The sequence below is a fragment of the Babylonia areolata genome, chromosome 5, assembly GCF_041734735.1.
Source record: "Babylonia areolata isolate BAREFJ2019XMU chromosome 5, ASM4173473v1, whole genome shotgun sequence".
NCBI classification, from domain to species: Eukaryota; Metazoa; Mollusca; class Gastropoda; order Neogastropoda; family Buccinidae; genus Babylonia; species Babylonia areolata.
The window spans coordinates 28479951-28493131 of NC_134880.1; the positions used below are offsets into that span (position 1 = coordinate 28479951).

Here is a 13181-nt window from a genome sequence, read left to right on the forward strand (position 1 = left end):
AGACTATGTAACTGATGGTGTTTACGTCACAAGCTTGTTCAAAGACTATGTAACTGATGGTGTTAACGTCACAAGCTTGTTCAAAGACTATGTAACTGATGGTGTTAACGTCACAAGCTTGTTCAAAGACTATATGACTGATGGTGTTTACGTCACAAGCTTGTTCAAAGACTATGTGACTGATGGTGTTTACGTCACAAGCTTGTTCAAAGACTATGTGACTGATGGTGTTTACGTCACAAGCTTGTTCAAAGACTATGTGACTGATGGTGTTAACGTCAGAAGCTTGTTCAAAGACTATGTAACTGATGGTGTTTACGTCACAAGCTTGTTCAAAGACTATGTGACTGATGGTGTTTACGTCACAAGCTTGTTCATAGACTATGTAACTGATGGTGTTTACGTCACAAGCTTGTTCAAAGACTATGTAACTGATGGTGTTTACGTCACAAGCTTGTTCAAAGACTATGTAACTGATGGTGTTTACGTCACAAGCTTGTTCAAAGACTATGTGACTGATGGTGTTTACGTCACAAGCTTGTTCAAAGACTATGTGACTGATGGTGTTAACGTCACAAGCTAGTTCAAAGAATATGTGACTGATAAAATTGACAGTACTATGTAAATGTTGTAAAACAGCCTTTATGGTGGGTTGTTGTTTTTTTCGGTTTTTTTTTTCGTGTTTTTGTTTTTTGTTTTTTTTTCAAAAGCAAGATCAAATGTCATCACTAAAACTTCAATTACAATTAGGGACAGTTGCATGTTTATGCATATGCATGTGTGTTCGTTTGCGTATGTGTGTCCTGTTTGTTTCAGTAATTGCATTTGTCTTTTTTTTTTCTGCGCCGGCATGGGGCTTGCTGAAAAAAAAAAGTCTTTGGATATCACACTTTCCTTATCAATTAAGATTGTATATTCAATTCAATCAGCAAAAAAGATGACTTGATCGTTCTTGCTATGGCGGAACTGTGCTGACTACTGTGTCGATTAAAAAGGATTTAATAATAATAATAATAATAATAATAATAATGGATACTTATATAGCACACTATCCAGAAATCTGCCCTAGGTGCTTTACAAAAACGCTTTTGTTAACATAAAACATTACATCTATGTTACATACACACACCAAAATGTGACTACACACACACACACACACACACACACACACACACACACACACACACACACACTGCACACATACATTTTAACATACATGTGTATCAAACAGCTACCCTAACACATACGCACACATAGGCAGGCACAAACTTACATATACACACGCACACAGAATACACATTCATATACATGCATGTAGTTATGTGCACATACATATGTATACACACATAGTCAAACACAGGAAGTGGACCTGTCACAATTGAACTTATTGCTGAGGGAAAAGGTGAGTTTTGAGACGAGATTTAAAAGATGTCGTTGTTGTTGTTGCTCTTGATATTTTCTTTCTTTCCCCTCAGTGTCCACGTCAGTTCATTCAGCTGGCTAAAACTGGGATCAAGGGAGGTTCATAACATGATGTTGTTGCTCTTTATGCGGCCGGGCTCCCCCGATATTAGATCAACAGATGCTACGGCAACAAACAGATTCGATTACGAACATATGGGAGGCAGACAGGTTCACTGATGAAGCATCTGGATCTAGTTTATCAGTTGATTAATTTCCTTCTTCTGTCTGTCGAAATAGCAATCGACGAGCGTTCAGCCATTAATAAGAAAGTGTGCGGGGAATGAGGCAACAGAGCGTTTGGGGAGGAGTTAGGCAATAGTGTGAAAGGATTAAGCAATACGTGTGGTTGGTTTCAGGCAATAATGTCTCGGCCTGATCGACAGCGTAGCCATAGAGAGTTTGTGGGTTAGGCAATAACTGTGGGGTCATGCAATAAAGGCGTGTCGCCCTGATTGTGACTGGCGTTGTGTTGAGCACACAGCCAGTGGAGGACAGATGGCCTATTACCGACAGGCAGGCAGTCAGTCAGTCGTTCAGCCAGTCTCCTGGGTTGCTCTTCTGAGTCACGGGGTCGCTTTGTTCTGCCCGGACACCCCACCTTGAGGGAGACTGGATCACACGGATCATTTCACGTAAACACGTAAGATTCACAATCAGACACACCCATAAACATACACGCACGCACGCGCGCGCACATACACACACACACACACACACACACACACATGCGCGCATGCAAAATCACACGCAACACACACACACACACACACACACACACACACACACACACACATCAGCCACACACGCTCGCATACACAAGCACAAACACGCCCACACACATACACATACCAGCCATACAAGTTTGCATACACATGCACACACATGCATTCACATGCGCGCACACACGCTGACATACACACAATCGAACATACACGCACACACACACACACACACCACACACACACACACACACACACACACACACACGCACGCACGCACGCACACACACACACACACACACACACACACACGCAGACTCACGCACAGGCGTGTAGAAAAGCGTATACATACAGACGTGTGTCGGAACTCATGCACTCTCTGTATCCAAGATCCCCGCGTCTTTGATTGTCTGTCGGTCGGTCTGTCTGTCTGCCTATGTTTCTCTTTCTCCATCCATCCCCCTGTGTGTGTGTGTGTGTGTGTGTGTGTGTGTGTGTCTGTACACATACACACGTTATCATGCAGAACACGCACCAACACAACGCAACACACACACACACACACACACACACGTGTGTGTGTGTGTGTGTGTGTGTATGTGTGTCTGTACACATACACACGTTATCATGCAGAACACGCACCAACACAACGCAACACACACACACACACACACACACAAACACCTCCACCACTATCAGAGACTGAAGAGTGCATTAAAAAAAAAAAAAGACTTGTTCTACATTTCTGACACGTGTCACACCTTCTAACCCCTTCTCTCGTCCTTCCACCCCCCACCCCATCCGGCCCCCTTCCCACCACCACTCGCCCCCACCCCCACCCCCCACAACACCACACCTCTTGGATAATCCCTTCATTTCGGTGCCTGTAAAGGTAGGGGCCGCTCCCTTTCTTTGCCCAGACAGACGATTACAACAAGCTTCAGATACTACCGGTAACCCCCACAACAGAGAGCCAGCTCAGAATCATGGTTTGTGTGTGCGTGCCAGCTGTCTACTGGGTTCATCAGTTCGTGTCTTACTCCTCGTCTGGGCTTCGGTCGCTAACTTCAGTCACAGCTCGCGTCATTCGCTTTGATGCAAGTTTTTCTCTTTTTTGGAGGGTTTGTGTGTGTGTGTGTGTGGGGGGGGGGGGGGGGGTGAGGGGGAGTTGTTTGTTTTGTTTGTTTGTGTGTTTGTTTGTTCGCATAACTCATTTCTTCAGTGTTATCTCCATTAAACTGGATACCTGTTGTATGATACAATATGGCGTAGCGCATTTCATTATTTCTGTACATGGATGTGTCTGCTACCTGTGTTGTTTCCTGTGCGTGTCTGACAATGACCGTCAGAAACACAGGAGGCAACTGCTGTCCTGACTATCTGGGCTAGAATTTGATTGTAGAGGAGAGTGTCTTGCCCAAGTTACACCCCCACTCTCTCGGCCAAGAGGGTTTTATGAATGTCGGCGTGTGTATGGTTCCAAAAGGCCAACTAGCCCCCAGTACAGTTTTGCCTCCTAGTTTAAGAGTCCGGCATCGTCCTTCAGAAAAGACTAAGCTGTAAATTATTTCCCATTGCAGTGGTGAAACCATAGATAATACAGCTCTCACTTTGCTGTAGGCCCAGCTGTAAACTTCTGCCAATATGTCATATAAACTGGGCCTCAAGGATATAATATTGCTGCGTTTACTAACTTCAGTCACAGCTCGCGTCATTCGCTTTGATGGAAGTTTTTCTCTTTTTGGAGGGTTTGTGTGGTGTGTGTGTGTGTGGGGGGGGGGGGGGGGGGTGAGGGGGGAGTTGTTTGTTTTGTTTGTTTGTGTGTTTGTTTGTTCGCATAACTCATTTCTTCAGTGTTATCTCCATTAAACTGGATACCTGTTGTATGATACAATATGGCATAGCGCATTTCATTATTTCTGTACATGGATGTGTCTGCTACCTGTGTTGTTTCCTGTGCGTGTCTGACAATGACCGTCAGAAACACAGGAGGCAACTGCTGTCCTGACTATCTGGGCTAGAATTTGATTGTAGAGGAGAGTGTCTTGCCCATGTTACACACCCCCACTCTCTCGGCCAAGAGGGTTTTATGAATGTCGGTGTGTGTATGGTTCCAAAAAGGCCAACTAGCCCCCAGTACAGTTTTTGCCTCCTAGTTTAAGAGTCATTGTCCTTCATAGATATTACTCATTGGTAGCTTTACCATCGCTGATACCAGATTGGCGCTCTCGCTCAGCGAGGATGCTTCCTAGCCTTTGCAAAAGCTCCTTTCCATTGCCCAAACAGAATACATTCTTCAGTTCATACGGTACTGCCCTCCCCCTATCCCCCTCCCCTCCGCCGCCCCCCCTCCCCCTGTCCCGCCCCCCTCCGCCGTCCCCCTCCGCCCTCCCCCCCCCCCCACACACACACCCAACGCCACGCATGACATCAACTACTGTGAATGGCGTGGTGAGATACTGAGTAAGTGAGTGAGTGAGAGTGTGAGAGAGACTGGTTGAGTGGGTGAGTGGGTGGGAGGATGGGTGGGTAGGGAACTGAACAGGTGTGAGAATAAGTGGGTGAGTAGGTGAGTGAATGAAAGAGTGTATGAGAGACTGACTGAAACATAATTATCAATATTACACAGCATAACAGTAATACTAAGTCACTGGTCAAGTTCTCTTCTTTAAGAATGAAAAAAAGAGAGAGACTGAGTGAGTGAGTGAGGGACGAAGGGAGTGTGTGGGTGAGAGAGTGAGTCATGAGCGAGTAGGTGAGTGTGTGCATGTGTGGGCGCTGGAGGGAATTCAGTTCGACTTGTGTGTGTGTGTGTGTGTGTGTGTGTGTGTGTATCTGTCTGTCTGTCTGTCTGTCTGTCTGTCTCTCTCTCTCTCTCTCTCTCTCTCTCTCTCTCTCTCTCTCTCTCTCTCCATCATGCTTGATAACGACAACTGTGAAAATAGCGTGGTGAGAGACTTGAGTGGGTGGGGTGGGTGAGTGAGGGATGGAGAATGCACCTCGGCAACTTATCGAAATGATCTCATCCTCCCATCTCCCTTTCTTTCCTTCATTCCTCCCTCCCTCCCTTCCTCCCTTCCATCCTTCCTTCCTTTTTGTCTTTCTTCGTTCAGCAGTGGATGGAATATACGAGACAGGCGGAGAGGTGTTAGTCCTGCTGGTGAAAAGCGTGGGTATTAAAAAAAAAAAAAAAAAAAGGCTTGGCAGTTGAGCGCGGGAAGCGGCCGGCGTTCACAGTGTGTCTGCAGTCAGCAGTGTTCGCTGCAGTCGGCTGGCTCGCTGCTCTCCTGTCTGGCTGTGAACTGTTGGTGGCGGTGGTGGTGGTGGTGGTGCCTGACAAGTCAGTATGCAGTCCTCTGAGGGGTGATGATGATGATGATGATGTTGCTGGGGAATTGAGCGCTTTGAGGAGGGGAATGCGATTATACATGGAGAGAGACGGACAGACAGAGTGTAACTGTGCTTCATCATGAACTGAACATTCAGTGACTGTGTCTCTCAAGAGTTATTTTTGAGTGTGGAGGGTGGGGGTTTTGAAGTTTAGTGTTTGGATTTTTTTTAATCTTTCTTGCATCTATTTCGGTGGTAGTTCAGTGCTGCAATTGTTTCTTTTCTTTTTTTTCTTTTCTTTTTTTTTTTCAAAGAAGACCAGGCCGCCACAAGTCTTTTGGCAACTTTATTTTATCTTCTTTTTTTTTTTTCTCTCTCTCGTCTTATTGTACCGACTACGGACAAATCCACACGAGTTTCAGTAGTACTGTGTATTGATTCATTCATCAGCCAGCATTTGCAGAAACATGTGTTAGTTATGTTGTGTACCTAGTGTCAGCTGATGATGCGGATCGTGGCAGGGAGCATGGATTATTGATCAAACAGGCACGATCAGCCCTGCGTGGATGCTACACGAAGACCTGCTTTAATGAGAGGTTTGTACAGTACGTATAGGTCTGACTGCTTGTCCTGTTTGTATTGTATTTCCTTGTATTGTATCAGTGTGTTCGTTCTTTAGTTTAGCGTCTTTTAACTATTAGTGATATTAGACGATGTTTTTTTTTATTTTAAAAAAAGCGGGGGGGGGGGGGGGGGGGGGGTTGGGAGGGGTAGGGAGAGGGGAAAGAGAGAAGTAAGAATAAAACAGAAAAGGTAGAAAACTACTAAGAAATGCATAACTAACATGAAATTAGCTTTAACAGTAACAATTCAATAATGACGATAATAACTAAAACCAGTAACATGATTATAGAGTACATTAATGGAATGTAGAAATAGGGCTATGAACCAATGTCTTTGAAAGTTCTACTAAATGAACCTCGTTAGAAATAACCTCCCCAAAATCATCTGCAGAATAGTGTGTGTCACAGTGTGTGTGTGTGTGTGTGTGTGTGTGTGTGTGTGTGTGTGTGTGTGTGTGTGAGCGCGCGCGCGCGCGTGTGTGTGTTTGTATTTGTATTACTCTTTTTTGTCACAACAGATTTCTCTTTGTGAAATTCGGGCTGCTCTCCCCAGGGATAGCGCGTCGCAACACTGACAGCGCCACCCCCCTTTTTTTTTTTTTTTTTTTTTTTGCATTTCTTCTGACTGGAGTTTTACTTGTTTTCCTATCGAAGTGGATTTTACTACAGAATTTTGCCAGGGACAACGCTTTTGTTGCCGTGAGTTCTTTTACGTGCGCTTAATGCATGCTGCACACGGGACCTCGGTTTATCGTCTCATCCGAATGACTAGCGTCCAGACCCGGGCACCACTCAAGGTCTAGAGGAGGGGGAGAATATACTCGCGACTGCCGGTATGATTCGAACCAGTGCGCTCAGATTCTGTCGCTTCCTAGGCGGTCACTTTACCTCTAGGCCAACACTCCACCCTGTGTGTGTGCGTGTGTGTGTGTGTGTTTGTGTGTGTGTTTCACAACTGTGTAATTATGTGAGTTTGTGTGTGTGTAGTGTATGTGTGTGTGTGTGTGTGTGTGTGTGTGTGTGTGTGTGTGTGTGTGTGTGTGTTCTTGTGTATATTTCCGTGAACAAATGTGTGTATCAGTGTATGTGTGTGTGTGTGTGTGTGCGTGTGTGTGCGCGCGGGCGCGTGTGCGTGTGCGTATGAATATGGACATCTGTTTATGTTGGCATATGTTTGTATGTGTATGTTAATGTGGCCGCGTGTCTCTATGGGAAAGATAGAGAGCAAGTGAGACTAAGAGAGGGAAATAGACTAGACAGAAGGGAGTGAGTGAGAGAGAGAGAGAGAGAGAGAGAGAGAGAGAGAGCATAAACCATAGCTGAGAAAAAAATCTCTTTTGAGACAGGATCGTTCAGTTTAGCGCCAATTTGCCATCGCTTGATGAAAGGATTTCCTCTTGAAAACACCTCCACTCACATTTTGTACTTCAATATGCTCAGGTCATTTTCTTCGTGATTGTTATTGTATTTATTAAGTTCTTTTGTTTTGTTTTTTCGTTGTTGTTCTTGTTTGATTGTTGTTTGCTTTGTTGTTGTTGTTGTTGTTGTTGTAATTCCATATGTTCAGGTCATTTTCTTATTGGTCGTTATTCTATTTGTGTACTTGTTTTTTTGTTAGTTTTTTTTTTGTTATTGTTGTTGTTGTTTTCTCATTTCTCATGTTTCCTTCACACACACACACACACACACACACACACACACACACACACACACACACACAATGACCGAAAGATAACCCGTATTGCACACACACACACACACACACACACACACACACACACACACACACACTGACTGACTGAAACCATTTATTGTCAGATTAACTGTTTGTTGTACTGACATTTTTGCAACCATTTGAATAAAATATTAACTGAGCAACACAAGGAAATTCTGATTTGAGGAAGGTATGATTTATAAAAAAACAAAACAAAAAAAAAAAAAAAAAACAAAAAAAACATTTAACAAATCAAGGTACCAAATTTCATTTCGCACACACATACTCACATACGTTTCTCCCCCACCCTCTCTCTACATACATCCATGCATGCACACAAATGCCCATTATAATTCCCCTACCTCATTCACCTGCCCACTCACACACACACACACACACACACACACACACACACACACACACACACACACACATACACACACACACACTCACACTGTCACTCACTCTTTCTCATCAAATTAAGGTTTCGTAATGTAATCAAGACGACATATTACATGTTAGGGTCGAACAGTTCCACTAATTAGAATAATGGGAGCTTTGCTCTACAAGTAAATCTGACGCTATCACCCAAAACGAAACACTACTTTGGATTAAATAAAACAGAGGGGAACCTCTGCAACAGAAGGGGGATGAAACAAATTAGAAAAACCGACCAATTGGATGGTTTTTAATTAGGTCAACTGCGGTTTTTGTCAGAGACCAACCATTTTCTTTGCTAGGGTGAAAAACGCTGGACATGACTAATGGAAGATTAAAGGATGTAATCATATCATGAAGGGGTTTGAAATGTAAATGTGTATCTGGACATTCGAGCAAAAAATGTGGGATGTCAAGGGTCTTACCACAAATACATAGTGGTGACGGTTTCAAAAATCTGCATAACCATGCATTAGTTCTTAGCCTGTGTGTCAAGTTTCTTGTGGAAATTGATCCTGGGGGGTTAGTGCCTTTTCTTGCTGGAAGAGAGAGATCCCACCAGAGCTTCTTTTTTGAGTTTTCTAAGAACTGTGTCTGTCTGAAATTCCAGATATATGTTGAGAGAATAGTACAGGCTTCTGAAACAGAAATAGGAATATTGCGATTGATTGAATCTGAATTGTTCGATGCCGCTTCCTTGGCACAAAAATCGGCCATTTCGTTGCCACGAAGATTAGAATGTCCAGGAACCCACAAGAGTGAAATGTCGGAGCCTCGCATAATTAACTGGTGGATTAAATACAAAATTTCGTACATAATATCTGCTCGTTCAGATGAAGATTGATTATTTAAAGCCATCAATGCTGATTTTGAATCAGATAGTATAAGGATTTTTGCAGGCACAAGAGGCATATCACTAAAAAAGGTGAAAGCCATCAGAATTGCAAACAATTCAGCAGTAAAAATTGAACAACCTTTAGTTAAGTGGAATCTCTTTTTAATGTTAAGCTCGGGGATTACAAAAGCGGCTCCAACTTCAGAGTTACTACTAATTGATCCATCTGTGAAAACACGGAGGTAATATTTGAAACGTGTATTAATTAGTTCTTTGGCCCGAGAGGCAATAATGAGTGGACTGTCACTCTTTTTTAATTGCCCATATGTAAAAATAATATTTGCTTGCTCAGTCAGCCAAGGCGGATGAAAACAATGCGGAATTTTCGCAATCTGGGAAAGAGGCAGACTGCAACTCTCAAAGACTGACTTAGTAAAATCGAACAAGGACGTGTATACAGCTTTGTTACGAATTTCTCTACAGATGTACGTTTCTTCATCAATTTCAGAGACAACCGAATTTGGAACAGCTCTAGCCCTTACCATGTAGTTACAGGCACATAATTTCCCGTGTTCAGGTAATGGCAAAACACCAGCTTCTTTGTATGTTTTGTCGATTGAAGCCCATCGCGGTAAACCAACACACACACACACACACACACACACACACACACACACACACACACACACACACACACACATACACACACACACACGCACAGTGATTGAAAGATAACCCTTGGTGCACACACACACACACACATACACACACACACACACACATGTCAAGATCTTTTTTTTTTTTAATTCGCAGATGTTTTGTTTCGATCGATTTCTTTTTTTTATTTTTTTCTTTTTTTTTTTTTTTAATCATGGAAACAGATCCGATCTCGAGTGTAATCTATCTGCTTTCGGGGAAATAGTTGTTCATTGAAAAACCAGTGCAGCAACAATGAGAAATCGGGGGGAAAAGAAAGGAATTCAAGCTGATAAACCAAAGAAGAATAGAAGGGGTGGCAATACTCCCTGCTGACGCACTGACCCATGGTAGAGCTGTCAGCTTTTCACTCCATTTTTCCTCTGTATTTCCTTTTTTTTTTCAGTCACACTGAAACACATACACACATCATACATGAACACACGCGCACACGCGCGTGCATACACACACACACACACACACACACACACACACACATTTATACACACACATTTACACACACACATACACATTTATACACACACATTTACACACACACACACACACACACACACACACACACACACACACACACACACACATTTATACACACACATTTACACACACACACACACACACACACATTTATACACACATTTACACACACACACACACACACAACACACACACACACACACACACACACACACACACACACACACACACACACACACACACACACACATATGAACATTGTTTTCATCCAGTGGTTGAAATCTATTTCCTGTCAAAATGTGTGTGTGTGTGTGCGCGCGCGCGCGCATGCTTGTGTGCATGTGTGTGTGTACACGTGTGTGTGTGTGCACGTGTGCGTGTGCGTGTACGTTTTATATCTATGTATGTCCGCATTCTCACGCCTGTAGTTTTGTGCGTGCCCCACTGAGGAATTGCTGTGTGTTGGTGGCAAGAGCCGTGCTTTCTTTCTGTGTTGTGAAACACAGCAGTGGTGCTCTCTTGTCCTTGTGTTGTGCGGGATCGTTCAGAAAGGCGCCTCTCACGTCGTCTCTTGTTTCATGTTCGTGGGTGTTGTGGGGGGGGGGGGGTGCGGGGGGGGGGGGGGGGGGTATCATATGATACACCTGCAGTGTAAATCTACTGTTTTGTGCTTGGCTTGTGGGAGACATAAATGGTGTGTGTGTGACATAAATCCCGTGCTTGGTTTATCCTTTTTCTTTACACTCTCCCCTCCCCTCCCACCCACACTATCTCTCTCTCCCTCTCTCACTGTTTGTCTTTCTCTGTGTCTATCTGGGTCTCTATGTCTCTCTGACTCTGTCTCTCTCTCTCTCTCTGTCTCTTTGTCTCCCTCTCTCTGTCTCTCTATGTCTGTCTGTCTGTCTGTCTCTTTCTGTTTCACACACACACACAGACACACACACAGACACACACGCACACAAACAAACACACACACACACACACACACACACACACGCACGCATACACACACGCAAACACACACACACACACACTCTCTCTCTCTCTCTCTATCTCTCTCTCTTTGTTTTGATCGAGTGCTTCGTCCATTTCTTGCCAAAATGTGTGTGTGTGTGTGTGTGTGTGTGTGTGTGTGTGTGTGTGTGTGTGTGTGTGTGTGTATGTGTGTTATTGTTGTTAATTCCAAGAGCACAAGGAACAGTGCTCGCTCGACTTTTTCATGGGTGCATTCTTTTGGCAGAACACGTAATCATGTAATGAAAATTGCTTTGTCGATGATTCATTTCTTTTCTTATTTCTTGTTTGTTGTTGTTGTTTTTAATTTTCTTATTTTAATTCACTTCTTTTTGACACTGTTTGATTGCCATTGACTCCTCCGTATATGGGCCTGGGTCTTACTTAGTATACACAGTACATATCCATACCTTCTGGAAAGTGCTGGGAATTGTATGTTTTCTACCACCCTGTTTCTCGCCTTTTCCCTTTTTATTTCTACCGTGTTTTTTTTTTCTTTTCCTGTTTCTGTCTTCCTGGCACATTCACTCTTTTTTTTTTCTCTCTCTCTCTCTCCCAGAAAGACGTCAGTATTGTTTTTGATTTTTCTTTCTGGACCTAATGGCCTTTCTTGCTTTGTTTACGTGTGTGTGTGTGTGTGTGTGTGTGTGTGTGTGTGTGTGTGTGTGTGCGTGCGTGTGCGCGCATGCTCGTCTCTTCCGTTGATGCCTTTTTCATCATTCTTCCATAAAAGGTTCCAGAACAGGGGACGGATCGTGTTCCTATTCATTGCAACAGCATGCTGTTTGCTGTGGGTTTTTTGTTTGTTTGTTTGTTTGAGTTTTTTGTTTGTTTGTTTGAGTTTTTTGTTTGTTTTCTTTATCAATCACCTTTGTTTATGTTTTTTGCTTGCCTGATTTGAAGCCAGCTGTCAGCGATGTTGCTGTTTGCTGTTGTTATTGTCTCTGTGACTTAGTGTCCTTGTTGTGTCTTCTCTCTTTGTTGTTCCTTTTCATCGATGTTACACACCGACGCATATATATTATGTTTGGCTAGTTCCAGCGACGGAGGGTTATGTACAAAATATTGTGTCGCAAGATTTCTGCTTTGTTCGTGGATTATTCGTGTTTCATTTCGATAGCAAATGTCAACAGCAGGTTGTGGTCTTTTTCTTCGTCTTTTTTTCCCCCTTCTTCTGATTGTCGTGTGACATTACCGATGTGTTATGCTGTGCTGTGTTGGGCGAAAGTTATGAGGATATTATTATTATTATTATTATTATTATTATTATTATTATTATTATTATTGTATAGCGCTGAATCTTGTGCAGAGACAAATCAAAGCGCTTTCGCACCATTCACACGCATGCATAACTCTAAAACTGGAAGAAGAAAAAAACTCAAGACAAGGAAGAGGCAGGGAAGGGAGGCTATTTTGGAAAGAGGTGGGTTTTAAGGCCAGACTTGAAAGAGCTGAGTGCGGAGACCTGACGAAGAGAAAGAGGAAGTTCATTCCAATTGCAAGGTCCAGAGACAGAGGAAGAACGGCGTCCAACAGTCGAGTGTTTGAATCTGGGTTTGCGTAAACAGAATGGATCCGAAGCCGATCGTAGAGAGCGAGATGGAGTGTAGAGGTGAAGGCAGTCACAGAGATAGGCAGGGCAGGTTTGTGAATACATTTATAACACAGAGTGCTGATCTTGTACTTTATTCGGTGTGAGACAGGGAGGCAGTGGAGATGTTGCAAAAGAGGAGTGATGTGCTCAGATCTTTTCTTTCTGAGGACGAGTCGGGCAGCAGAATTTTGTATGCGCTGAAGGGACTGAATAGATGAAACCAGACATTAGAGAGTTCCAGTAGACAAGGCGAGAGAGA

At 43.4% G+C, this 13181-nt stretch overlaps 1 protein-coding gene across 5 annotated transcripts in view; it reads left to right on the forward strand.

The window, feature by feature from the left end:
- Nucleotides 1-13181, forward strand: part of LOC143282013 (zwei Ig domain protein zig-8-like) — a 586931-nt gene that overhangs the window by 432721 nt on the left and 141029 nt on the right. The window contains exon 1 of one of the 5 annotated variants that reach the window (XM_076587427.1): nt 5755-6109. The exons of the other annotated variants lie outside the window; for them this stretch is intronic. The gene's annotated coding sequence lies outside the window, so the exon portion shown is untranslated. Of the gene's footprint in view, nt 1-5754; nt 6110-13181 lie in introns of those variants that run through there. 5 annotated transcript variants of the gene reach the window in all.